Here is a 26,385-nt window from a genome sequence, read left to right on the forward strand (position 1 = left end):
TTGACCTACAGGAGCTTTCCTTCTCTCCACAAAAGCATGATCCCTGCACGGCTTTCAGGTCCTTTGTCATGAATTGTGATTCAGTGGCTTGCATCCAAAGAACAGTGAGCAGAAGGAAAATAGTGGCCAATGTTCTTTGTCAAATGCTTGTGCTAAAATCCATTCAGTGTTATAACAGACTAGAATTAAAGCCCGTTGTAGCTGATACAATGGGGGCAAGCAGGAGGGAGGAGGAAAATACGACATGTTGTTTACTACCAAAAGAATTCACAAAGCGGTTTACAAATACATTTTCCCTTCATCTCCCCACAATAGACAACCAGTGAGAGATGTGGAGCTGTGAGAGGTCAGAGAGAACTGGGAATGGCCCTGAGTCACCCAGCAGGCTTCAGGTTTCTCTAAGCAGTTTAAAATCGCCTTCCTTTCCTCTCCCCATAATAGTTAAAATCGCCTTCCCTTCCTCTCCCCATAACAGTCACCCTGTGAGGGAAATGGGTCTGAGAACTCTAAGAGAACTGGGAATGCCCCACAGTAACCCAGCAGCCTCAGATGTCTCTAAGCAGTTTAAAAGTGGAAGAACATTGCCCCCCTGGGGGGTTTGAAGTAGTCATCATTACCCTCCATCCCCCAATGCCCTTGTTCGGATAGGGGAGAGTGGTATTTTCCGCCGTGTTGGGTATTTTTATAGTCTTTTAACAGGGGTTTTAATGGGGGATTTTGAGACTGTTGTTACCCGCCACGAGCCTGTGGGGAGTGGTGGGAAATAAATTGAATAATAATAATAATAATAAAATAAAAGTGACTTCCCTTCCTCTCCCCATAATATGAGGGAAGTGGGGATGAGAGCTCTGAGGGAACTGGGAATGGCCCACAGTCACCCAGCAGGCCTCAGGTGTCTCTAAGCAGTTTAATATCACCTTCCCGTCCTCTCCCCATAACAGTCACCCTCTCAGGGAAATGGGGCTGAGAGCTCTGAGGGAACTCGAAATGGGTCACAGTCACCTAGCAGGCCTCAGGAGTCTCTAAGCAGTTTAAAATGGCCTTCCTTTCCTCTCCCCATAATAGGGCCCTTGTGAGGGAAGTGAGCGTAGGGGTCGGCCCAGTTAGGAACCATGGATAAGGATAGGTTCTATAGCAGGTCTTTGTGCTTCTTCTTCTTTGAATTCCCCCCCCCCCCCTTCCTTGAGCAATCTTCTAGAGCAGGGTATAAAATTTAAATCAACCCCTCCAGCCTGAGGAAAGGCACCTTTGGATTCATCCAATATTGCAGTGCTACATCCAATATTGCAGTGCTACAGTATTGCAGGCACTTTGTATGGGCTAGACCTTCCAAAAAGGAAATGTTTTCTATTCATTTCTCTCTATCACTCATTGACCTGTAATTATAATGTATTGTTGTATACACAATAGTATGCAGATATTTCTGTTTTCTGTTGTACCACACCTTTTAAAATCATCTTATAGCCAGAACTTTGCAAAACAATGGTTTTATTTCCCAACAGTATAGTAACTGCATTAACCACAGTATATTAACCACAATGGTGCATTGTTTTGTAATGTATAGAAATGTCTAGCTGTTTAATGCAATACTATATTAAATTACACAACACTATATGGCATGTCAATATAACTCTTGTATATTGATGCTCCTTGGGCATTTTCCAACTGCTTTTTAGTCTTTTTTATGTTGTTGCAACAGCCCTCCACAAACATATTAGTTGACATTTATTCTTAGGCTTATGATCATAAATTGAACTGCTTATCAGCTGCTTAAGCACCAGCAAGGGATGATGTGCTGGGGCTTTTTTGTCCACCAACCACTCTTCAAACAGAAGTCGATTTCAGAAGTTTCCACATGTTATGTCTGTCAACATGGAGATAAAACTCAGAAGAACCTGTTCTCTCACAAGTTACCACATCAAATTTTCTATTAGAAGATTGGTGTAACACACAGGCTATTCAGTGAATGGTGACACACCACATAAACACCCGTGGAATCCTTCTCCAACATATGTTGCTTTTCCACTGGAGAGTCATATGTTGGAGAGAGTTAGTGATTATACATCATTGGTTTCTTTAAAGTCTTTTTTTCTACTTTGTTTCCAAAACAGGTCATATGCACTGAGTGCTAAAAGTTCAACAAGGCATCTAGGGTACTACAGGAATGAAGATTCTAGTCAATATGTGGATGACACCAAATTGGGAGGACTGGCAAATACTCCAGAAGATAGAGACAGAGTTCAACGAGATCTGAACACAATGGGAAAATGAGCAAATGAGAACAAGATGCATTTTATTAAGATAAGTGTAAAGTTCTGCATCTGGGTCAGAAAAATGAAAAGCATGCCTACTGGAGGGGGGATGCGCTTCTAGGTAACACTGTGTGTGAACGAGACCTTGGGGTACTTGTGGATTGTAAGCTAAACATGAGCAGGCAATGTGATGCAGCGGTAAAAAAGGTGAATGCCACTTTGGGCTGTATCAACAGAGGCATCACATCAAAATCACAAGATGTCATAGTCCCTTTGTGTACGGCACTGGTCAGACCACACCTGGAGTACTGTGTGCAGTTCTGGCGGCCTCACTTCAAGAAGGACGTAGATAAAATTGAAAGGGTACAGAGGAGGGCGACGAAGATGATCTGGGGCCAAGGGACCAAGCCCTATGAGGATAGGTTGAGGGACTTGGGAATGTTCAGCCTGGAGAAAAGGAGGTTGAGAGGGGACACGATAGCCTTCTTTAAGTATTTGAAAGGTTAGAATAATAGAATCATAGAGTTGGAAGGGGCCATACAGGCCATCTAGTCCAACCCCCTGCTCAACGCAGGATCAGCCCAAAGCATCCTAAAGCATCCAAGAAAAGTGTGTATCCAACCTCTGCTTGAAGACTGCCAGTGAGGGGGAGCTCACCACCTCCTTAGGCAGCCTATTCCACTGTTAAACTACTCTGACTGTGAAAAATTTATTCCTGATATCTAGCCTATATCGTTGTACTTGTAGCTTAAACCCATTACTGCATATCCTTTCCTCTGCAGCCAATGGGAACAGCATCCTGCCCTCCTCCAAATGACAACCTTTCAAATACTTAAAGAGGGCTATCATGTCCCCTCTCAACACTTCTGCATTGCCATGGAGAAATGCCACAATGTTAAAGCATTCCTTCTTCTTTTGGGGGTTCTTGTTGCTATGGTCTCTAATTATGTTTGGGTAGATTTGTGAGAGGCTGCGCATGGTAACTGGACCACGATGAGTGATTGTGTTTGAACAGTAAGGCTTAAAAACAAAGAGTATGGATGCCCAGCTGATTGGGATATGGCTGCTTCAACACGCATCTCCCCCCCCTTACCTGTTAAAACCCAAATGGCACAAATGGAAATGTCTCTTGGCTGCCCGATCACAAAACTGCTGAGGACAATTAACAGAACATTTTATTTTAACTTAGGGAATGTTGCTTTGTGGTCCCGCAGGAATGTGGATCATGCGATTTCTTTTTTAAAAGAAATCTAAATCAGGAAATGGAGACTGGCGGGTGAGTGCAAAGGCAGACAAAATGCTGTAGAAACTATTGCATGTTCCTCCCTCCATACAGGCTTGCCCCTAGTTGCTCCCAATGTGAAGTGTGACGTGAAGTTTTGGCGATTTTACTCATTGTAAGGCAAATTTGGCCAAAATCTGGCCAAAACTAATGCCAGCCCCTGCACAGCCTTGGGTTGCTGCTGACACCATGTGGAAGCAGGACTAAAACCCACCAGCAATGAGTGGCTGTCTAGGGGCAAATTCCTCATGCGGACAGGGAGCTAGATTATTTGAATTCTTTATCCCCTTCAGCTCTGTGTTTAAAATCCTTCTTTAAATATGAATGTACTGCATGGCTAGGGCAAATCACCATTGTTCTTAGAGTTTATATATAAAAACTCTCAGAGCCATGTTTGTGTGTGTGTGTATGTGTGTGTGTGTAATATTGTCTACCCAAACTGCATCTTTCCATATAATAAAATGTGTACTGTGTTGGTAGACAACACACTTCTTTAAAAAAAAAAAGGTGATTTGTACAGAGGAGAGGCAGGGCATGGGGGATGGTTGCCACCAGAGTTTGAAGACTTGCCTCTTCTGACAGTTGCTGGGATAACAGCTTCTGGGCCACTGCATTATTCTACACAAGGGGCAGAAAGGATACTACCTGCCATATTAGTTGAGGGACTGGAGGAGGAGGAGGAGGAGGAGGAGGAGGGGAGGGTATGTGGGGCTAAGTGGTCATGAGGAATAGCACTGAAGAGTTGATAGGCTTAAAAGTAGCAAAACCTTTAGAGAGATTACAAGAAAGCCAGGTGAAATATATGCCCATGTGGCGTGGGGGTTGTTGTCCTTCATAACTGGATTTGTCAGAGTGGGAGACCACAGAGTACATCTAAACTACTCTACATGTGGCATCCCTGTAATTAAACAGAATTATGATCAGTAGTGTCAAATCAGTGTTCCAGTTGGGATTGAACTATGGGACACATTTAATGATCAGCTTTCCTTCCAGTTATTATAATGTATGTTTAATCTGGCTTCTGAAAACAGCCTTTTCATTTGATATTGCTGACTAAAACATGACACAATTTGTTTTCCTTTTTCCTTTTTTCCTTTTTTGTGTAGCAGACAATGTGCTCCTATATGGCAGGTTAACACGACCTTGGCTTTGGTTATATCATGTCATATCTACAACAGGGCCTATCAGTCTCTTCTGCTTTTTAATTTGAAATGTGAAGTAATATATGCCTGAGTAGGCCATAACACTTCAGGATGAGGTAAAAAGGAAATTATAAATAAATCACAGAGGCTCTCCATGTGCAAGAGGCGCACAACATTGCCCTTCCGATCAGTGACCACATTGCTAAGGCCTGCTCTGGATCATTTTGCTGCCGCTGCTGCTGCTCCTGCCAGCATTCCATTCCAACCAACCACCTTAGAATGGCAGGGAGCAGCCAAAGACTATGCAGTCAGTGAAGGCAATGTATTTGCAATGGAAAATCCAATGAGGTACAGCCCAGAGTGCATAATGTAAAGGCATGAACATGACAAAGATAATACAGATGTGCCATGTTTCTATGCTGTACTACTAGGTCTAGTTTCCTATAGGACTTTTTTTTTCTACATGGGCATCAGGAATTCCTACAACAAATGGAATTGTCCAAACAGTTGTGTGCCCAGTGTAAGAATCACTCATTCAGCTACAGTCCTCCCTTATATCTTGTTATTTATGACTAGTAGTAAAGCCCGCTGAAACCAAAATTCAGCGGGCGCTAGGGGCCTGGGAACTTCTTTCCTCCCCCCCCCCCCCCGATCTGGGAAAAAGCTCCCACGGCCCGGGGAAGGTGATCCACGGCTCGCCTTCCCTGGGGCTTGGGGAGCTTTTTTCCTCCTCCCCCCGATCTTGAAAAAATCTCTCCAGGCCCCGGGGAAGCTTTTTACCTCCCCCCCCCGATCTGGAAAAAAGCTCTCCAGGCCCCGGGGAAGGCGATCCGCGGCTCGCGGAGCCTCGGATCGCCTTCCCCGGAGCTTGGGGAGATTTTTTCCTCCCCCCCCGATCTGGAAAAATCCCTGATCTCCCCCCCGATCTTCAAAACGCTCCCCAGGCCCCGGGGAAGGCGCTGGGCTGCTCAACGAGCCAGCCAGCGGCCTCCCCGGGGTCTGGGGAGCCGTTGTTGGGTAGAGGGCAGGGGCCAGAGAGTATACCTTTGCTCTTGGCGGGCAGCAAAGCAATGGCCGCCGTGGAGCGAAGGTAAGGTCTGGTGGGGGGTTGGGCGGGTTGGGAGGCGCTTCACGCCTCCCAATTGGTTGTAGTCCGGGAAAACAGCCAATCAGCAGCCACGTTGTGCGCGGCTGCTGATTGGCATTTTGGGGCTGGACTGAAAAGCGGAGGGCCCAATCGAGAGGCGCAAAGCACCTCCCGATTGGGCTCTCTGCTTGTCAGTCCAGGGGAAGGGGCCTATTGACACCCTTCCTCATCCCGGACAGGGCCTGCCCTCGGGGCCCTTACTGTTTTATTTCTTCCGCTCCACTAGGAGTGGTTAAAGATGATTTATTTACAAAATTTGCATGCCACCTTTCTGTCCTGTGAGCCACTAAGGTGGTGAGTGGAACAAAACCTTATTGAACATATCTTTAAAATATGCCACCAATGAAAGGCCTTCGCTTGCAGCTCACTATCCATTCTGGCTTTGAGTTGCTGAGGCAGCGGGCACAAGGGGTAACAACTATGTGGTCAGAGCTTCTGTAGCGGTGCTGATGGAGGGGGTAGTGTCGCAGAGCAAGGTGGATCTTGCGAGACGCGGAGTTAACAAAGCAGTAGGCGCTAATTGGGGGTGGAGTAATTAGCCACTCAGACATTTTGCATATACTTCCGCCACTATATGCTAGTGATGGCATTCACCTTTCAGATTGGGACAATGACTTATGGCTGCATGCACTGCGAGCTAGCTTGGTGAATTGGCTTTCTGATTAGGAGCATTGGCAGGAATGAGGCTTCATTCTGTCTCAATCTGTGGCGGTTTTGAGCCCAAGGAGAGTCTTTTTGAGCAGTCCGGGTCTGCAAGCAGTCCGACTCAGCTAATGGAGGAGAGCCTCCATAAGAGGCTGTGGTGATGCTGGGACACTGAACCTCCCCGGCTGGGGGGGGAGGCAAGCTCACATCACCAGGCAGCTGGGGGGATCCAATCAGAGGCTCACGCCCATTGGAACCCCTATTGCAATGGCTTCTCTCCCTGCGCTGATCCCAGTTGTTATGGGGTGTCGAGGGCTCGGCAACCATGGTCTTGTCTCTGGGGTCTGGGTTCCTCATGGTTGGCTGACTATGAGGTAGCCCAGAGTCTTCCTGGGTTGCGCCACCTCTCCGGCTGTTAAATAAAGCTGTGGCCAATTCAATGCCCCCCAAATATCTATTTTGCTGTGTGTGCGCGTCTTCCTTGCCAGCCCAAATTTGCCCTCCTGCCAAGCAACTCCAGACAAAAAAGTCTTTATCAGCTGCCAATCATCAGAGCTACCTCACCACCAGGGAAAACAAAGACTTTCTTTTCTCCAGCTCAAACAACAAACTGTCAGTGGTTGTGAGTGGAATATCTTTCTAGATGATCTTCCCATAGCTACTTCCTCCTCTCTCTTTTAGCCCCTTCAAGGCTCAAATCCCCCTTTCCTTTTGGAGACATACAATAGCATTAAAGTGTAGTTCAACAAAGAAAGAAAAAAGTAGAGGCAAGGGCGAGAGAGTGTCTGGGCTCCTGTCTGTCCTTCAAAAGTGTCATTACATCTGCATTTTTGCACAAGTCTCATAGAGAAAGGGGGGAGGAATTGAGTGGGAGAAGGGGCAGGTGCAGCACCTTGACTGCTTCCACACAAGGGATTTGGCTGGCCTCACTGCCAGTTTGCACATAGGGCTAATTCCTATTTCCTCACAGAATCAGGCACAATCTGGGGTGGTCCCAGCGTGTCACTTCCATCCTCAAATTCACCCATGACACCCATGTTATTTTTAAAGGCTGTGATCACATTACAGTGTAATTCCAGTATAATGAAATCCCGCCCCCCAGTTTCCTTCTCCCCCCCCCCCCGGGCAAATGATATGATAGAACTCTGATGGCTACCATGTTACAAGGATGAATAGCCTGACCTTTCCAAAGCACTTTTTGTTGACACCACAAACTCTGGCTCTGGTTTCTGACTTGGTACTGCCAAAGGGAGCTCTGCTGAGCTGAGGCTCCCGACCTAGGATTGGCAAGGAGGGGTGGGGGCACTGGGGCCGGCTCACCTGCACAAAGCACTGACTGCTTTCTGATGCCCCCTTACTCAGGACATATATATGGACATCACTAGAAGCCAAAGGTCTCAAACAAAAAATGTCTTGATATTTATTTGTTTATTTATTAATGATTTTATTTTACCCCACCATTCCCCAGATGGGTTCAGGGCTGGTGGCCTGTTATCAAGGTAACTGGTGGTGTAGAAGATCTCCATTAGGGTACCATATTGTGCTTTGTGTTATATATTAGATTGTGTTAACCTTGCCAGCTATTGATTTTAGTCTTGTAGAATTTGTACAGAGACATCTATTTGTGCATTCCCACTGAAGTGTCACCCCCTATAGTCTCTGCTGGAGATTCAGCTGATTATTAATGTGGGGAACTGATGCTGAAATATCTGCCATTTAGCTGCAATCTTTATGTGACTGACTGGAAGCAAATCCCATTTATTTAATGGAATTTACTTCTAAATAACTTTGGTGAGGCCAGAGCCCTAATTTGAAAATGTCTTCCTGGCACCCTGTGCAGCAACTAGAACTGAATAATGAAGCTTCTTAACAACAAACATTTGCTTGTTTAAGCTTTGTAGATTCACTTTTAAAAATCTGTGCCGTGTGCTACTTTGAGGGGAAAAAATACATTTTTGTTTACCAAATGTTAGCTAAATAATCCATAAAAATCAGCCTAAGCAGATAAATTATGCATTCAAATTTATTGTCTGAATTATTTAATTATAGTGTACAATTGCACATATTAGGGTATTACAGGATATTGCAGTACCAGAATTATTTAGCTCCTGGATTTTTCTGGGTGGAAAGGAAAATCCTGGAGGTGACGCATTGATGTGTGAATCCGGTCTATGTGGATATTAGGTCATTTTATCATAGTTAGTATAGGGTAACATAGCATAGCAGTTTTCTGTGCAACAGGAACACAGTATGGTCAGGGTTTGCTGTGGTATTTCTTGAACAGTACTTCTGTGCAAGTGCAACTGTTTTTACCTGATAATGTGATCTTATTGATGCAGCAGTCCTTTGAAAACAGAGAAGCTCCACATCTCTGATAAAGTCTGAAATTCCCTCCTGCTATAATTCAATGGCTTGTTTTGTGCCACTCCACCAAGCAAAATTCTTCCTCCAGCATAAGTGGCTCTTCTTCCTATTGTAGGGAGAAACTTCCTCCAGAATAAGGGAGCATTAAAACATACCACACATCTCTGTATCTGAGGGCAAAGGCCTTAAAGTATAAAGGGGGCAGGCAGTGTTGATGGACACTCATGTAGAGATATAAGGATTCTTTTGTTAAAGGAACAGTGCTCAAGTATTCCGTGGGGACTGAAAAACGTCATGGTTGTGATGCTCACCACATTTGGCAAGGAGATCTCAGGTCAGAGAGCACCCTTTAAGCTGAACTTCAGCCGACATGAGATGTAGGGAAGGTACTGAAGGACTCTTAGAGACACTGATGAATGTTATGGTGTGGAAATTCAGTCATAAGAACTAATGACTGTCTCACTGATAGTAAAACTCTGAAATTTAAGAGCATTATTTCAAGTTTATTGCAGAGGATCCAAACAATAAATCACCAGCCCCCTGTTTTTAGAATGGGTATGCTTTTACCTGATAGATGAAGAACATCTTTGAGGTTTATGCACCTTTTCAAACCTATCATTATATGAGGGGTTATAAAAAGGGATTGAATTGTGCTGTGATTTCAATTTCAATATTTATTAAAAAGTACTCTTTCACAAAATGTGTATGGATGCACACAAACAATATCTGTTGTAAAGGAAAACTTAAAATCGGTATGAACAACATATGTAACATTTCTATGTCAACATACTTTAAATATCATTATTTATTTTAATTAGTTTTCAGTTTTCAAAGGCATCCCCAACTTTTATGAAGGGCAAGGAGGATAGAACTTGGGTGTTAGTGGTGGGATCCCTTTGGGTTTCAAACATTTTTCCTTGCCAAATTTTATTACATTGAAAATTAAAAATGCCATTGTGATACCCCCACAGATGAGTGACTTAGCAATGTTATACACAGGTTTAGTGATGTATGAACCATTTTAACATCCACTCTCAATGATGAACCTGCTGAACAGCAGCATCCTTGATTTATTGTGGAGTTCTGAAATGTAATTTTTAATAAGTAAAGATAGATCATAATCCTGTGTTTGGGTATTGTCTGTTGCATAGAACTCAGTATGTTAAGGAACATCTTAATGTTTATGCCAGAAGATTACTATGCCTGCATTATGCCACCTGGTGAGGACTAGAGACAAAGGGAGCAAATAACACAAAAATGCAAAGTTTTGTGCTCTCCTTAGTTTTCTTTGTGTCTGGTCCTCCCCAGGAAATGGCAGACTTATCCAAGTGGAGGCAGGGAGAGAGAGAGAGGGGTGGGGGGTCTTGTTTTTCTGAAGATTTGGAAAAGATTGTCCAGGCCTTTGTCATCATTTTCTATAAAGTTATTTGAAATTATGTATTGTGTATAATGACATAAGAACGTTTAATGAGTAAATGAGGGAAATTTAGATTTAGTGTAATTTGTATTATTGTTATAATGTCACTACAAATAGTGAATTACTATATAGTACTATGTTGTTCAGTCGGTGGGAACTACTGTACTTTTATTGTGCAAGAAGAATAAAATGGGGAAAATACAGCACCTTAGTAGATTGGAAGAAAAAGTGAACTTGGCCCACTACAAGGTTTTATGAGTAAGAACTGATTTGTTGTTGTTAGGTGTGAAGTCTTGTCCGACCCATTGCAACCCCATGGACAATGATCCTCCAGGTCTTCCTGTCCTCTACCATTCCCTGAAGTCCATTTAAGTTCGCACCGACTGCTTCAGTGTCTCCATCCATCCACCTCATTCTCTGTCGTCCCCTTCTTCTTTTGCCCTCAATCGCTCCCAGCATTAGGCTCTTCTCCAGGGAGTCCTTCCTTCTCATGAGATGGCCAAAGTATTTGAGTTTCATCTTCAGGATCTGGCCTTCTAAGGAGCAGTCAGGGCTGATCTCCTCTAGGACTGACCGGTTTGTTTGCCTTGCAATCCAAGGGACTTGGAAGAGTCTTCTCCAGCACCAGAGTTCAAAGCCTCAATTCTTTGACGCTCCGCTTTCCTTATGGTCCAACTTTCACATCCATAAATTGCAACTGGGAAGACCATGGCCTTGACCAGACGCACTTTCGTTGGCAGGGTGATGTCTCTGCTTTTTAGGATGCTGTCTAGATTTGCCATAGCTTTCCTACCTAGGAGCAAGCGTCTTTTAATTTCTTTTCTGCAGTCCCCATCTGCAGTGATCTTGGAACCCAGGAAAATAAAATCTGTCACTACCTCCATTTCTTCCCCATCTATTTGCCAGGAATTGAGAGGGCCAGAGCCATAATCTTCGTTTTCTTGATGCTGATTACTTAAATGAAATTAGAGAGTATTGGTTGCATGTTTCCGTTCACCCTTACACATATCTTTAGCTATAGGAAACTTGGTTCTGTATCATGAAGGGGTTGAGCTAAATAAATTCTGCTGCTGTAAATTTGTATTGCAAGGGCTTTTTTTTTTCTTTTCTGATTTAGCCCCAGAGAACCCAAGCAGACACAGCTTATACCTGTAGGTTGCAGCTCAGGGAACTTAGCACTGGAAGTAAAGCAAAGTGTACTCTGCAAGCATATTTTATTACTTTCATGAAAGTTCTCTGACCTGATTTCTCTAAGTTTAAATAGACACTGATATACATTGTGCTAATTCTTAAACTAGTCCATGTGACTGTAGGCAGGGCTGAAGGCAAGACCAGAGCATTTTAATGCACCAAAATGATTATTTGTGTGTGTGTGTATGTGGGGGGATTGTGCTTGACTTTTAGTATTCCGATGAGTGGGCTGCGATCAGAGAAAACTTGTGTTGGGAAGGGAGTGGGACTGTTCCTCCAGGTCCAGTCATCCCCTTCCAGTCGCACCATCAGCAAGGAGTGACTCGTGCAAGGCCAAGACCAAGGCAGCCCAGTCAAGTCCCCATTCCCAGGATAATTTGTCTTCCTTCCCATGGCTGCTTGCTCTACGCAGGCCACCCCGGCCTCTCACCTCCATCCCCTTTCAGCCACACTACTCTCAGGGTGACTGGTTGCAGGACCCACTATCCATTCCTCTCTTGTCCTGTGCCTGGGCTTTGGTCTTTTGTTGTTGTAGCAGTGCACTAGGGCACAGTCACCATTGCTCCCCACAAGGTGATTGCTAGGATTGCATGGCCAAGATATCTGCCAGGGGCTTGTTCTGAAGTTTCTGTGGCTTCTCCATTTCCTTTTCTTTCCCTCTTTTCTCTTTGTTGTCTTCGGGCCCTGACTCTCAGCCACCTCCCTTTGTGTAATGAGTGACTCCTGCTTGCCAGCAGCCTGCAACTTTCACAGGCAGGGCACTTACCAGGTCCAGACTATTGACTGCTGTCAAGTACATGCAGTGCAGGAGTCACAGCACCTTCAGGAGTGGGGCACTGTGGCACCCTAGTCTGCAATGGCCAGGGGACTTCATGGAACACAGCACCACCATATGTCTCCCTGCTGGCAAGGTAATTATGAGTCATGGGCAAATCCTTCTGGGGTATTGGAGTAGGATCAGGCTGCATTGCAGAACCAACACATAGCATTGCTTGGGCAATGTTAGGGCACATCACTTAGCCAACTAAGGTCATCCTGCTGTCAGGGTGTTTATGGGGCAATGTCTCAAAAATTCAAGATCGCTGATGGCAGTAGGTTTGAGCTGGAGCCCCCCTTGCAGTTGTGATTTATTCTCTGAATGACAGCCAACTGCCACTGCCCATAAAAAAAGGCAAGGCAGCAAATGGGAACTAAACATCTGTGAAAGCTTTGTCATCAGAGGAATAGTGGACCTGGGGACACAGGATCCAGGTGGGTGGCTTCTGGACCCTTGGTAGGGTGGGGAGGTTGGCTTGCAATACTAAAATTCCACATGACCTGTATTTATTATTGCTGTATTCTTCTTAGTCTGGGAATAAAAAGCTAAGATCCTTGAAGGAGATGTATGGGAACAGTAATAATAATGACCAAGCAACCAAAAGAAAGTATGTTAATATCCCATGTCAAGCCTTTCATATGAAATAAGTGGTTCTTTCTGAGATAAACCTGCACTCGGGTTCTGATTTTAGTCTGAGTTTAACTGAATAGCACTATAATTAGTATGTCATAGTATCTGGCTAGCTTAGGAGTACTGTCAAGGAGTGTCTATCACAATTGCTATTTCCCTTTGTTTCTTATGACATATTTGCTGCATTTTAGCAATGGGTGTACATCTTAGCTACACATAGGTATTAGTCTTATAAAGTGGTATTGGGGTAGGGTAGCCACCTCCAGCTTGGGACATTGCTGGACATTTGGGGGTAGAGCTTGGGGATAACAAAGTTTGGGGAGTGGAGGGAGCTCAGTGAAAATGTGATGCCATAGTGGCTACCCTCTGAAGACGCTATTTCCTACTGGGATATTGATCTCTGTAGTGTTGAGATCAGTTGGAATTCCTCCCTACACTGAAACCTTATGTAGGGATACTATTGTCGGAGACCCGCTTGCTAACTGAAAAAACAGGGTGCCCCTTTGAAGAAAACGTCACGCCAGGCCTGGTGAACGATACAACAGGAACAAGCTTTATTTTCAGCAACGTGGAGTCCGCTGGTATGGAGTAAGAGCTTCCACCGAACTCCAGGTGGAAGCTCCCTTTTATACAAAACCCACCTCCTTAGGCTGTATTGCCCCACCCAGTACTTGCGGAGGGAACATGCTGATACAATCATGACTCATGCACATATGCGAGGTTTTCCGGGGTTCCTGATGGCCCATTTTCCTGGAACAAAGGGCCATCTCCGGGCCCTTGTCAAAAGGTGGAGGGGGACATTGAGGTTCTTTAGCGGCCATTGCCACCTCAACGATCGGGTGGGGCGCCCAGCTGCCGGCTTGCCTATGATCACCATGCCCTACCTCCGTGATCGCGGGCGCCTCTGATGGCGGGGTTCGGTCCGGTTCCCAAGCCACCAAGGACCGAACCACGACATTCTGCCCCCCCAAAGGTCCATTCTCCAACCCCCCGGGACGGCCAGGATACCGCTTGTGGAAACGTTCAGTGAGTCGGGGCGCAAGGACGTCCGCTGCCCAGACCCATTCCCGGTCCCCCAAAGCGAAGTCCTTCCATTCCACGAGGTACTGCAACTTCCCCCTGTGGAGTCTAGAGTCCAGGATATCCGCAACCTCGTGGTGCTCCCCCCCCGGCAGGACCTCGGGCGCTGGCGGGGAAAACACGGGGTGCCAAACGTCACCGTCCGGAGTTTTTTTTAGAAGGCTCACGTGAAAGACGGGATGGATGTGCCGGAGGTTCTTGGGGAGCTTGAGCTTGACCGAAACTTCGTTGATCGGGGCCAAGACCTCGAAAGGCCCCAAAAACCGAGGGCCTAGCTTCTTGCTGGGCAAATTCAACCGTAGGTTCCGGGTGGAAAGGTAAACTCGATCCCCCGGTCGGATCTCCTCAGCTGGTCGTCTCTTCCGGTCGGCGTCCTCTTTCTGCGCTGCCTTGACTTTGTGGAGCTGCTCCTGCAGCGACTTCCAGCAGCTCCCGGCACGCTTCCCCCACTCGCGAAGGTCGGCCGATTCCCGGGCGGGGACCTCTCCAAGCTCCGGGAAGTGTCTCAGGTCTGTCCCGTAGACGACGGCAAAAGGCGACATCTCCGTGCTGCTGTGGTCTGCGTTGTTGTACGCGAACTCGGCCAGGGGGAGCAGGGGCACCCAGGTGTCTTGATGATAGGAACCGAAACACCGCAAGTACTGCTCCAGTACTTGATTAACCCGCTCGGTCTGCCCGTCCGTCTGGGGGTGGTAAGCGGAGCTCAGCCCTTGCTCGATGTCTAACAGGCGCAGGAAAGCTTGCCAAAACCGGGACACGAATTGTGAGCCCCGATCGGAAATCACCTTGTCCGGCAGCCCGTGCAGTCGGAACACGTGATCCAGGAACATCCGAGCCAACTGTGAAGCACTGGGGAAACTGGCGCAAGGAATGAAATGGGCCTGTTTGGAAAATAGATCTACCACCACCCAGATCACCGTTTTCCCCTTGCTGGGAGGCAAGTCTGTTATAAAGTCCATGGAGATCACTGACCACGGCCGGGTCGGGACCTCGAGCGGGTGCAGCAGACCTTTCGGCTTGCCAACCCCCGGCTTGCAGGTCAGGCAGACAGGACAACCACTGACGTAAGCTTTTGTGTCCCGCCGCAGACTGGGCCACCAAAACCGCCGCCGGGCCAACTTCCAGGATTTTACGAAACCGAAGTGCCCGGCGGTCTTAGCATCGTGGCAGAGGCTGAGGGCTTCCCGTCGTAGCCCTTCCGGGACGTAGACAGCCTCCCCCCTCCGCCAGAGACCGGAGTCCAAAATCAAAGAGTCCCGGAGCTCAGCCAGCTCCTCGTCTGTCCCGTAGGCTGCCACTAGGCGGTCTCGGAGCGGGGCGGTCGCCGGGTCGGGCTCCCATTCCTCCCTGGCCCGACGCCTAGTGACGACCCCCCGTCCCAGCTGCTCCTCACCAAACACGGACCTGGTGCAGGGAGCGTACCCCTCCCCATAATGCGGCAGACGGGAGAGGGCGTCCGCGAGGAAATTTTCTTTGCCGGGGATGTGACCAAGCTTGAAATTGTACCGCGAAAAGAACTCCGCCCACCTCATCTGCTTGGCGTTCAGGGATCGCGGTTGCCGGAGCGCCTCCAGATTCTTGTGATCTGTCCAGACCTCGAACGGCTCCTCTGTTTCCTCCAGCCAATGCCGCCATTCGGTGAGGGCGAACTTAATCGCAAACGCCTCCTTCTCCCAGGTAGACCAGTTCCGCTCCGTTTCGGCGAATTTTCGTGAGAGGTAGGCCGCCGGCCTCAGCTGTCCCGCCTTGTCTCGCTGCAGGAGAACCGCCCCGGCTGCTGCGTCGCTGGCGTCGACTTGTACCACCATCGGCTGGGTTGGGTCGACGTGCAGTAGCGTGGGCTCAGACGCGAAAGCTTGCTTGAGGGCCAGGAACGCTGCCTCCGATTTCTCATTCCAGCCGAGCGCTGCGCTGGGCCGCGTGGCGCGAGGACCTCTCCCCTTGGTACCTAGCAAGTCCGTGAGGGGAGCCACTACGGAGGAGTATCTGGGGATGAAGCCTCTAAAAAAGTTAGCAAACCCCAGGAAGCTTTGTAGCTGTTTCCGGGTGCGGGGCCTTTCCCAGGCCAGCACCGCCTGCACCTTCTCGGGGTCCATAGCTATGCCCTGGGCTGAGATGCGGTAGCCCAAATAGTCCAGGGAGGGACGGTGGAATTCGCACTTAGCCAGCTTCACGTATAGGTGGTTTGCCAGCAGGCGCTTTAACACCTCCCTCACCAGGGTCACGTGCTCTTGGGGATCTTGGCTGTAGATCAGGACGTCATCCAAATAAACAACCACCCCCTGAAACAGAAGGTCCTGCAACACCTCATTAATTAGACTCATGAAAACCCCAGGTGCCCCGCTTAAACCGAACGGCATCACTTTAAATTCGAATTGTCCCAATTGACAGTTAAACGCTGTTTTCCACTCATCCCCCTCCCGGATGCGTACCCGGTAGTACGCCTCCCTTAGGTCCAGCTTAGTGAACAGAGTCCCTTTGCCCAGCCGGGCCAGCAAATCCGGGATCAGCGGGAGGGGGTAAGCGTTCCCCGCTGCGATGGCGTTGAGGCCCCGGTAGTCCTGGCACAGCCGTCGGGACCCATCCTTTTTCCGGACGAACAAGACTGGAGCTCCCATGGGACTGGAAGCGGGCCGGATGAAACCTCGGGCCAGATTTTTACCCAAAAACTCCCGGAGGTCCTTGAGCTCACCCTCACTCATCTTGTAGATGCGCCCTTTGGGTAGTACCGCCCCCTCTGGGATGTTGATAGCGCAGTCCGTGCGGCGGTGTGGGGGTAGCTCGTCCGCTTCCCGCTCGCTGAAAACGGCTGCGAGGTCTCGGTACTCTGGCGGGACCTCGGGCTCTGGTTTCTCCTGCTGCGCCGCCGCCGCTCCCCTGGGACGCGCCGCCGTCCTCTTGTGGCTGGAATTCTCGTGGGGGACCCGATGCCGTGCACCCACCGTCAAGTCGAACTTCAGGGTCCCCGCCCGCCAGTCCACCACGGGGTTGTGTTCTTTTAGCCAATCCAGGCCCAACACCGCCCGATATCCCGCTACGGGGACCTGGATCAGCCACCGCAGCTCTTGGTGGTCCCCTATGTGGATGGCGATAGGACCCACCTCCTCCCCGAAAGGTCCCCCCTGAATCGGGCTGCCGTCCATCTGGACGAAAACCAGGGGAACCTTCCGAATGCGCTTCGGTAGCCCCAAAGCCCGGGCTATCTGGGGGTGGACCATGCTGTGGTCGCATCCAGAGTCCAAAAGAGCCTCCCCCACCCAACTTAGTCCGTTCTCCGGGTTCCGGAGCTCTAAAATTACCACGTTCGGAGGTCGCGCCTCATGCTGTAGGGGTTTTCCCTCGCACCGCGGGACCTGCTGCCCGGCGCCGTCTACAGCAGGTCCTGGCCGTTTCCCGTCGCCTGGGCGCTTCCCGGTTCGTTGCGGAGGTCCTCCGCCCGGCGTGCCTGCTGGGGGCGTGTCGCACCTCCCCCCTGGGAGAGCCCGCGGTCCTCCCCCCCTTGCCGTTGGCACGCTGCTGCGAAATGTCCTGACCCCCCGCATTTCAGGCACAGACCTTCCCGGCGTCTCCTTTCCCGCTCGGGGTTCGGGGGTCGTTTGGGGCGAGAGTTGTCGGGGCCCGGTCTCGGCGCCTCGGCTGACCCGCCTTTGGCCTCCCGGGGGGGTGCGGCGGCCCAACCCAGGCTGGCTTCCAGCTTGGCGACCACAAAACACCACCCCTCCAGTGTAGACAGATCTTCTTCCGTCCCCTTGATCACGGCCCATTCCCTGAGCTTCGGGTTAAGGCCCTCCCGGAAGTACTCGATTTGGGTCTCCTCGTTCCAGGAGAACACCTTGCCTGCTTCCCTCCGGAAAATGTCTATATAGTCCATAACCCCCCTAGTACCCTGTCGAAGTCCCTTGATCCGACTCTTTGCCTTGTCCTCAGCCTGGGGGTCCTGGAATCGTCGGCGGAGCGCGACCACGAAGTCCTGCAGGTCCCGAGTTGCCGGGTCGCCGCGCTCGGCCAACCCTAGGTACCACTGACCCGCCTTGCCCTGGAGACACGAGGCCACCCCCCAGACCAAGTCCTCGGAGTCCTCATACCGGTCTCCATACCTCCGGGCATGCGTCAGCGCGTGGAGGAGGAACTGCGGGAGGTCGTCCGGCGTCCCGTCGAAACGCGCCTTAAGCTCTGGGGGGGAACGTTTTGGAGAGTAGTCCGACCCCCTCCGGATCCGGGATTCTCGGCGTCCGCCGTCTCGTCCTGCTCCGCTCCACCGGCTACCAACTTGCCCAACGACGCCGTGCCGCTCCCTGCCTTGCACGTCGCTCCTGCGTTGGTCCGGCTCTCGCCGCCCCGTCGGCTCACCCGCTCCCCCGAGATCCTCTGCTGTCTCGCCTCTCCGCTGGCCGTCTCGCCTACTCGGGACTGAAAACTGCTCCGGGTCGGGGTCCGGGGCCCGCTCACCAGTGCCGGGCTCGTCCTCGTCGCTGGAGACGTCCTCACTCGACGCGATCCCCTCCGCCGTTGTATTACCAGTCCCTCCGGGCCCGGCCCGAGCTTGCTCACGGGCTTCAGCTGCCTGCAAGCGCCTGGCCAAGTCCGCCATGGCCCGCCGCAGGTCCTCTAGGGATTCCTCAGGTCTTACCGGGCGAAGCGCCTGCCTCAGCTGGGTGTCCCAGGTTGGGGCCAACCCCCCAGACCTCGGCGCGCTCCCCGCCGTGCTTGGGAACCCCATGGCCCGGCGCCTTCCCTTGGCCGCCGCTGCCGAGGGTCTCGGGGTCCCGGACAGCTGCTCCTGGCCCCCCGATTTTCGGAGGAAATCTCCCGGGGACATTAAACTCATGTTCCCGGGGTTCGTGGGGGTCGAGACCGCCCCGTTGCTTGAAAACGCCATCTCTGGATCCGTCCCGATAAGCGCTCGGATGCGATGCCGACCCTGGAGTTCGGTGGGAAGCTCTTACGATGTCGGAGACCCGCTTGCTAACTGAAAAAACAGGGTGCCCCTTTGAAGAAAACGTCACGCCAGGCCTGGTGAACGATACAACAGGAACAAGCTTTATTTTCAGCAACGTGGAGTCCGCTGGTATGGAGTAAGAGCTTCCACCGAACTCCAGGTGGAAGCTCCCTTTTATACAAAACCCACCTCCTTAGGCTGTATTGCCCCACCCAGTACTTGCGGAGGGAACATGCTGATACAATCATGACTCATGCACATATGCGAGGTTTTCCGGGGTTCCTGATGGCCCATTTTCCTGGAACAAAGGGCCATCTCCGGGCCCTTGTCAAAAGGTGGAGGGGGACATTGAGGTTCTTTAGCGGCCATTGCCACCTCAACGATCGGGTGGGGCGCCCAGCTGCCGGCTTGCCTATGATCACCATGCCCTACCTCCGTGATCGCGGGCGCCTCTGATGGCGGGGTTCGGTCCGGTTCCCAAGCCACCAAGGACCGAACCACGACAACTATGGGATTGGCCTGTCCATCAATTTATGTACACTCCAACAGTATAACATATATGATTTAATGGGGCACAAATAATAGAGTAACTGATGAAATCATAAAAGTAAGCTCTTCCCATCTGAACATGTAACTGCACTCCAGAACACTCTCCTGGGGATTCAGAAGCACATTTTGTGAAGTGCTAAGCCTCATCTTTTCTGCTTCAGTTATTTTTGAGAAGGCAAGCACTTTGATGCTGGCAAGCAAGAAGATTGCATTTCTTAATATTAAAGACTAGTGCCCAATTTGTGTCCCCTTACGAGAAACCAAGCCACCTCAGAAATTATGCTTTGTTTCCATTTGGCACAGTCAAGAAGAAAAGGGATTCTCAAATGCTCAGTGGTAACTGGGACACTATGAAATATCTCCGATTAGTGATTCCAGCCATTTCTTCAGATTTTTTTTCAAAAAAGCTTTAATTAATGAATGACATGTGACATAGGTTGTGGACTTTGACCTTCGATTCTAGCCTTCAGGCTGGGCATAAAACCCAGCTAATATTTATGAAACACCTATACTATAAAGGTTTATTGTATATAACAGACACTGCTCAAAGAAAAATAAGCCCAAGCATACTAACATGAATAGAAAAAGAAAAAAAATCTTGTAATTGGCAGGAGAAAGAGTTCATAGAAACAAACTCCTTGAACCACATATTCCTGGGTAATCCTTACATGAAAGATGCATCTCTAGTATGTCACCACTGTGGTCTTTAGGGGAAACTCAACTAAGTAGCAGACCCTTCGCTTTAATTATCATACAGCTGAGCTACATGTCATGGAAGTCCTCAGACTACGACCAGGTATAATATAAGGGCTCTTAGTCTTAGTCATGTGAGGGTTTGTTTGTTTTTTGCCACATACTCAGTCCTGGGCATGCAAGAGCCTAATTTTGATTGGGACAGTTTGTGTGGAGAGATGTTACTTAGATCCCCCAGTCACTGGCTGCTGTTGGGTGACCATAGGATTGCTAGCTCTAGTTTGGGAGATTTCTGGAGATTTAAGGGTGGAGCCTGGGAAGGAAAGGTACTTCCATGGGGTACAATGCTATAAAGTACACCCTCCACAGCATCCATTTTCACCAGGTAAATTGATATATGTTGTCTGGAGATAAGCTGTAATTCAGGGGGATCCGCAGGCCCCACCTGGATGCTGGCCTGCCTATTTATGTTTTACCCTCATTCTATTTTCCTGGCCTGAAAACAGCCCTGGCCATCTCCATGAGCCCCTACTGGTACAATTAGGTTCCCCCAGGGGTGAATTAGAGCCTTCTCATGGCTGTTTCAGGTCAGGAAAACAGGATGGGGAAAAGGCATAAAACTCGGACCTGTGCACCACATTCCTGATCGAAGTTGTGTCCTTGTGCACCTGGGAACTGAGTTCCCAGCTGGGAATTAACAGTACATGTATCTGAAAGTCATCATGGCAGATAAGACATGATCCAAAGACATTGTAAAGTATTGTCAGCCCTCATCATTCTGTGGCCTACAAGAACAAAAAAAAATGAAATCCTCATGTGCTGCTGGAGCTTTACTGAACCTTATCAGTTTGGAAATATTTCACAGTAAGTCCCCATGCTTCATCCTTGTTACAGTATGTTTCTTTGGGCTTTTCCTTCCGAGGTCCTTCATTGTTGAGCTTCAATCATGTATTGCTCCTTGTACATTAGTGATATACTAGAAAGATTAGCACAGGAACTGTAAAGACAAAAGCCATACCTGAGAGGAATATCTGCCTTATCACGTGGCAGTCAGCAAATGCATGCATTCCAGACTATTGTTCCATGCAGTGTATTTGAAGACTACAATGTTCTTTCTGATGAAAGGGACACTACGTTATTCTGTATCTCTATAATAAGGTGCTGCCTTTCTAAGGACAAATTCTGAAAGCAGAGCCTTAATCATGTCTGTGTTAAGGAGAGACTGTACTAACTGGTATGTGGACCTTTCCAAGCTGGTACAGACCTAACATCATGCTATACAGTCCTGAACAAGCAATTGTGATATTGATGCCAGTGAACAGCTCATGCTGCATACTGGTTGTTTTCCAGCTGTGAGAAGCCAGTTAGCCCAAGTCACACCTTCTGAGCATTGAACAGTTGTGACATACCCAGGAGAGAAAACTGCTGTGGCACAATGAGTCAGTTTTCTGGAATTCTCTGGGAGATAAATCAGACAATATTAAGGTAAGTTCAGAGAGTGGGAGCTTATTGTAAAATATGAGATCTGTGCTGAAATTGTTCTTAAAAATATGTAGGTCACAGTCTAGCATACAGTTAAGCACCTTTGTGGATGTTTAATCCTATAGCAATAAATGACACTCAGAAGGTTCTAACTCTGGATAACCTCCAGATTGGGACAACCTCCAGTTGAGACCTGGAGTTTTCCTGGAATTACAAATGAACTCCACACTACAGTAACTGGAGGAAATGGCAGCTTTGGCATGTGAGCTCTATAGTATTACACCCCTGCTGAGTGCCATTCCCTCCCCAGATTCTGCCTTTCCCAGCTCCAAAGCTCTATGAATATCCCAAATTAGAGTTGGAAACTCTAATCTAATTACATTGGATGGTAACCTCTTTTTTTTTTGTTCTCCCCCTCAACAGCTCCCACATTTTTCCTGATTTCTAATCTGTTGGTTTGTAAAGTTTCAAGTAACTCACTTAGGAAAGCAATTACTAATAAGAACAGTGTACATTGTTCTATATTAGAACAAAGTTAGAGTCCAGTGGCACCTTTAAGACCAACAAAGTTTTAGCTTTCGTGTGCATACACACTTCCCCAGATACAATGAAATGAGAATTTTCCAATCCACACACACACATATATAGGCATGGTGTGAGTATTAAATCAGTAAACAATACAAGAGAAAGATGAAGCTCCTTGTCCACCTGTGTTATGATTCAAACTAGGCACCCTGCATATGAGGACTATTAAATCCATGGGTTCAGTAAGACATAGACACGCAGCTCCAACAACCAGAACTCAAGAATGTATATAGTCATAACTCCTGCCAAGATGTGCAATTTGCCATTAACGGAGATCACTGCACTGATTGGCTGCAAACTGGGAACCAGTGAATCCCAAAGATAGATTTAGAATCTCATTCTCTGTTCCCAAGTTCCCAGTCTCTAAATGTCCACAGACACAACAAGAACAGCCTCTCATATGTAACTGATACACAGGATGACACAAATGGATTAACCACTGGGCTTAGAATTGCAAACTAGATGCAAAATATTTACCAGCCCACTTGTCCTGGGTCAAGTCTGCACTGGGGTTTTTATCTTCACCAAGCCCAAATAAACCTCTCCCCTCTGCACTCTATTCAACTTACATTTTGATTTTGGGCGCTTTTAATTTGCAACATCCCTGATCAAGTCCATGGTGACACTACATTTTCTGCGCGATATTAAGGAGTGGATATAATAGCTACGTCTGAGAAAAGCACTCTGAAAACCCCAGTATTACAAGTGTAGATGTTGGCATTTTGCTGGATTAACTTCCTTCCCCTTCTCCATGCCTCCAACGCTGACATTTCGTGGTAGTCTGTTGATGATTGGTCAGGGCATCAATTCAAAGACTGCAGGAAAACTGGTGTTCCTGGTTGGCATTCCCTTGCAAATTTAATTTTTGCACTCATTTTTAGGATTGTTTTTAAGTGACTGCTCTCCAAAAACTCATTTTTCCATAGCAGAAATTTTCCTTTTGTAGTTTCATCTCCCCCTTCTCTCCTGACACTGACGCTCCAACCCCCCCCCCCACGCAAGCAGAAGAAAACGAAAAAAGAAACAAGCAGCTTTGTGCTCCACTTGCCCCTCCCCCAGCTTCCTCTGGCTGCGTCAGGAGACAAAAGGCAGGAAATAAAGCACTCTCTAGACTTGTGGTCCCTCAATACCAGCTGGAGCATCACACAACCAATGGTCCCCCCCCCCCAATCAAGTGAAAAGGAGACAGGACACCAGCAATTGGGACAAAATACAGTGCAGGAGCCATGGACTTAGTGGGACCTGTTTTGGGGTAGGAAAAATGAAGGCTGCAGATATGTTGGAAGATCCAGCTTCAAATAGATTAGAATTCAGAAGGATCGAGAACAGAGAAATATATGAATGCAGAAGAGGCCCTTCTCTCCACATTCTCTGCATGTAAGAGTGCCTTGAAAATCTTGTGCAAATGTAAGTCTTAGCAGCATGGAAAGCAAGTGCCACAGCAGAAGACAACCTCTATTGTGGCTGGAGAGAAACACAAGGGGAATGGGCTTCAAAGCAGTAGTTCCTGAGATTTTTGACCTGTATCTTTCCCTCCATGTTCTCAATTTTTACCTCTTACATTTTCATTCTAAAAATTTGAGGACCAAAAAATAATTTTTTCCAACTATTTGTAGTACCACTCACCCTTAAGACAAGCGACAAAATGGAAAATAAATCCTATTTAGGGAAGCAGAAAAATAATTTATGTTATGTAGACTAAAATAAAATATTATTGTTTGAAGGAACTACTTTCTGATACCATATGATACATTAAGCTTCCAATGATTACATTTTCTAATTTAAAAGTTATACAAAAATAGAGTACTTAAGGTTAATTAGAAAAATTTCAAAATTTCCAAATGAATAGTTTCAAATCATGCTGAATACATTAAAATAATAGTCTAAGAATTTATTGATGGTTCAGTCATGAAATGTTTAAAACCATTCAGTGCAAAGGTACCCTTTACATACACAAACATACACAATCAATGTCTTTAAAAAATACGTTAATTCAAATGGATATAATCGGTGTTATAAAGGGTCATGGAAGATATATTCCTATAATGGTTTCCCATGACAAATATTTAACAAGAAACTTATTTTTCTTTACAAAAGCATCTTTATAATAAAAAAGAAACCGTGCCATGATTATAATAATTTCAAATATAATTTGTATTGTTTAGTTTAAAACTCTTGGAGTTAATTCAGGCTTAGTGAAAAACTGTCAGTGGATCTCAGTAAAAAAAAGTAGGCTAACTGGAACAGAAATCCCGTTAGGTTCCTTGGACCAAAACCAAATATGTTTTAAAGGTCAAAACAGGAACCTTGAATTAAGCCTGAAAATAATTTGATAATTACTGCTGATGAGGGCTGATCAATGAACACTCTTTTGTAATGTACTTCTTCCTGCTTATACCCAACAACCTTTGGGCTGCTTCACTGAATCAATGGAAGTTTCTAAACTACTTCAAAGACAACCCTATGTAGACAGCCTTTCTAGCCTAAAATAGAGTGATATCTCAAGTCCAACAGATCATAAATAAAACAGTAAAATTACAATATAAAAGCCCCTAAAACCCCCATACAACAAACAGACAGATGGCATCATGATCTGAATTTCTGGCCTCCTCAGAAACCTCTTAATCCTCAGCCTCATCACTTGGCCCCTGGGCCTATGCAGTTATCCAGAAATGCTGGGAGCCAGGAGTCTGGTCTTACAAAGCGGGGTGGGTTCTGCAGAAGACAACTCCAATTCCCCATCCCAGCCTCAACCAAATGCCTGGCAGAAGAACTCTTGTCTTACAGGCCCTGCAAACCCAGAGAGTTCAATCAGGGCTCTTAGCTCTGCCGGGAGCTCATTCCACCAGGTTGGGGCCAGGGCTGAAAAGGTCCTGGTCCTGGTCAAGGCCAGGCGGATATCTTGGGGGCCCAGAACAACCAGAAAATGCATACCTACAGAATGAAGAGTCTTGCAGGGAGTATAGGCAGATAAGCAGTCCCTCCGATAGGTAGGACCAAGACGTGTATAGCCATAAAAGTCAAAAACAATACCTTGAACTTGATCCAGAACCAGACCGGTAACTAGTGCAGTTGTCACAGTGCAGTTGCTGGATATGGGCCTTCCAAGATAACCTTCATAGCCACATTTTGCACCAGCTGTAATTTCTGGATCAAAGACAAGGGCAGGCCCACATAGAGCGAGTTACAGAAGTCTAATCTGGAAGTGACCATTGTATGGATCATTGTGGCCAAGTATTCTGAGGACAAATAGGGCACTAGTAGCCAACCCTGGCACAGATGCCATCTAGGCTACTTTTGTGACTTGATTCTCCATTGATAGGGAGACATCAAAAATCACCCCCAAATTCTTGGAGGCTGGCAGAGGTGTCAGTTGTACCCCATCCAGGCAGAGAAGGTGCGCTTCCTGATCCAGTCCCCTTCTGCGCAGCCACAGGACCTCTGTCTTGGAGGGGTTGAGTTTCAGATGACTCTGCCTGAGCCATCCAGTCACTGCTTCCAAACAGATAGCAAATGTATCCGGGGGGAGTCTGGCTGGCCATCCATTAGGACATAAAACTGGGTGTCATCTACAGATTGGTGACAACCCAGCCCATGGCCCTGGACCAGTTGGGCTAGAGGGCAGATATAGATGTTAAAAAGTGTGAGGGAAAGTATTGCTAATGTAGAACTCCCCATGGGAGCTCAAAGGGGTGAAAAACGCCTCCCCCACCGCAACCCTCTGCATCCGGTTCCAGAGGTAGGAGACCAGCCATTGCAGTGCAGCCCCCCTAATACCAATCCCAGAAAGGTGGTGGTCCATCAACTCATGGTTGACCACATCAAATGCAGCCGAAGGGTCTATGGCCAAAGTTTCTTCCAAGAATGCTAATCACCGAATCATAGAGTTGGAAGGGGCCATACAGGCCATCTAGTCCAACCCCCTGCTCAACACAGGATCAGCCCTAAGCATCCAAGAAAAGTGTGTATCCAACCTTTGCTTGAAGACTGCCAGTGAGGGGGAGCTCACCACCTCCTTAGTCAGCCTATTCCGATGCTTGAAGACTGCCAGTGAGGGGGAGCTCACCACTGTGAAAAATAGCAGTCTTGATTTTTATTTTAAAATGTGTCTGTGTTGTGACATTACCACATAGCAACTCAGAAGTGCCTCTTAAAAAAAATTATTTTGGG

The sequence above is a fragment of the Paroedura picta genome, chromosome 6, assembly GCF_049243985.1.
Source record: "Paroedura picta isolate Pp20150507F chromosome 6, Ppicta_v3.0, whole genome shotgun sequence".
Classification (NCBI taxonomy): domain Eukaryota; kingdom Metazoa; phylum Chordata; class Lepidosauria; order Squamata; family Gekkonidae; genus Paroedura; species Paroedura picta.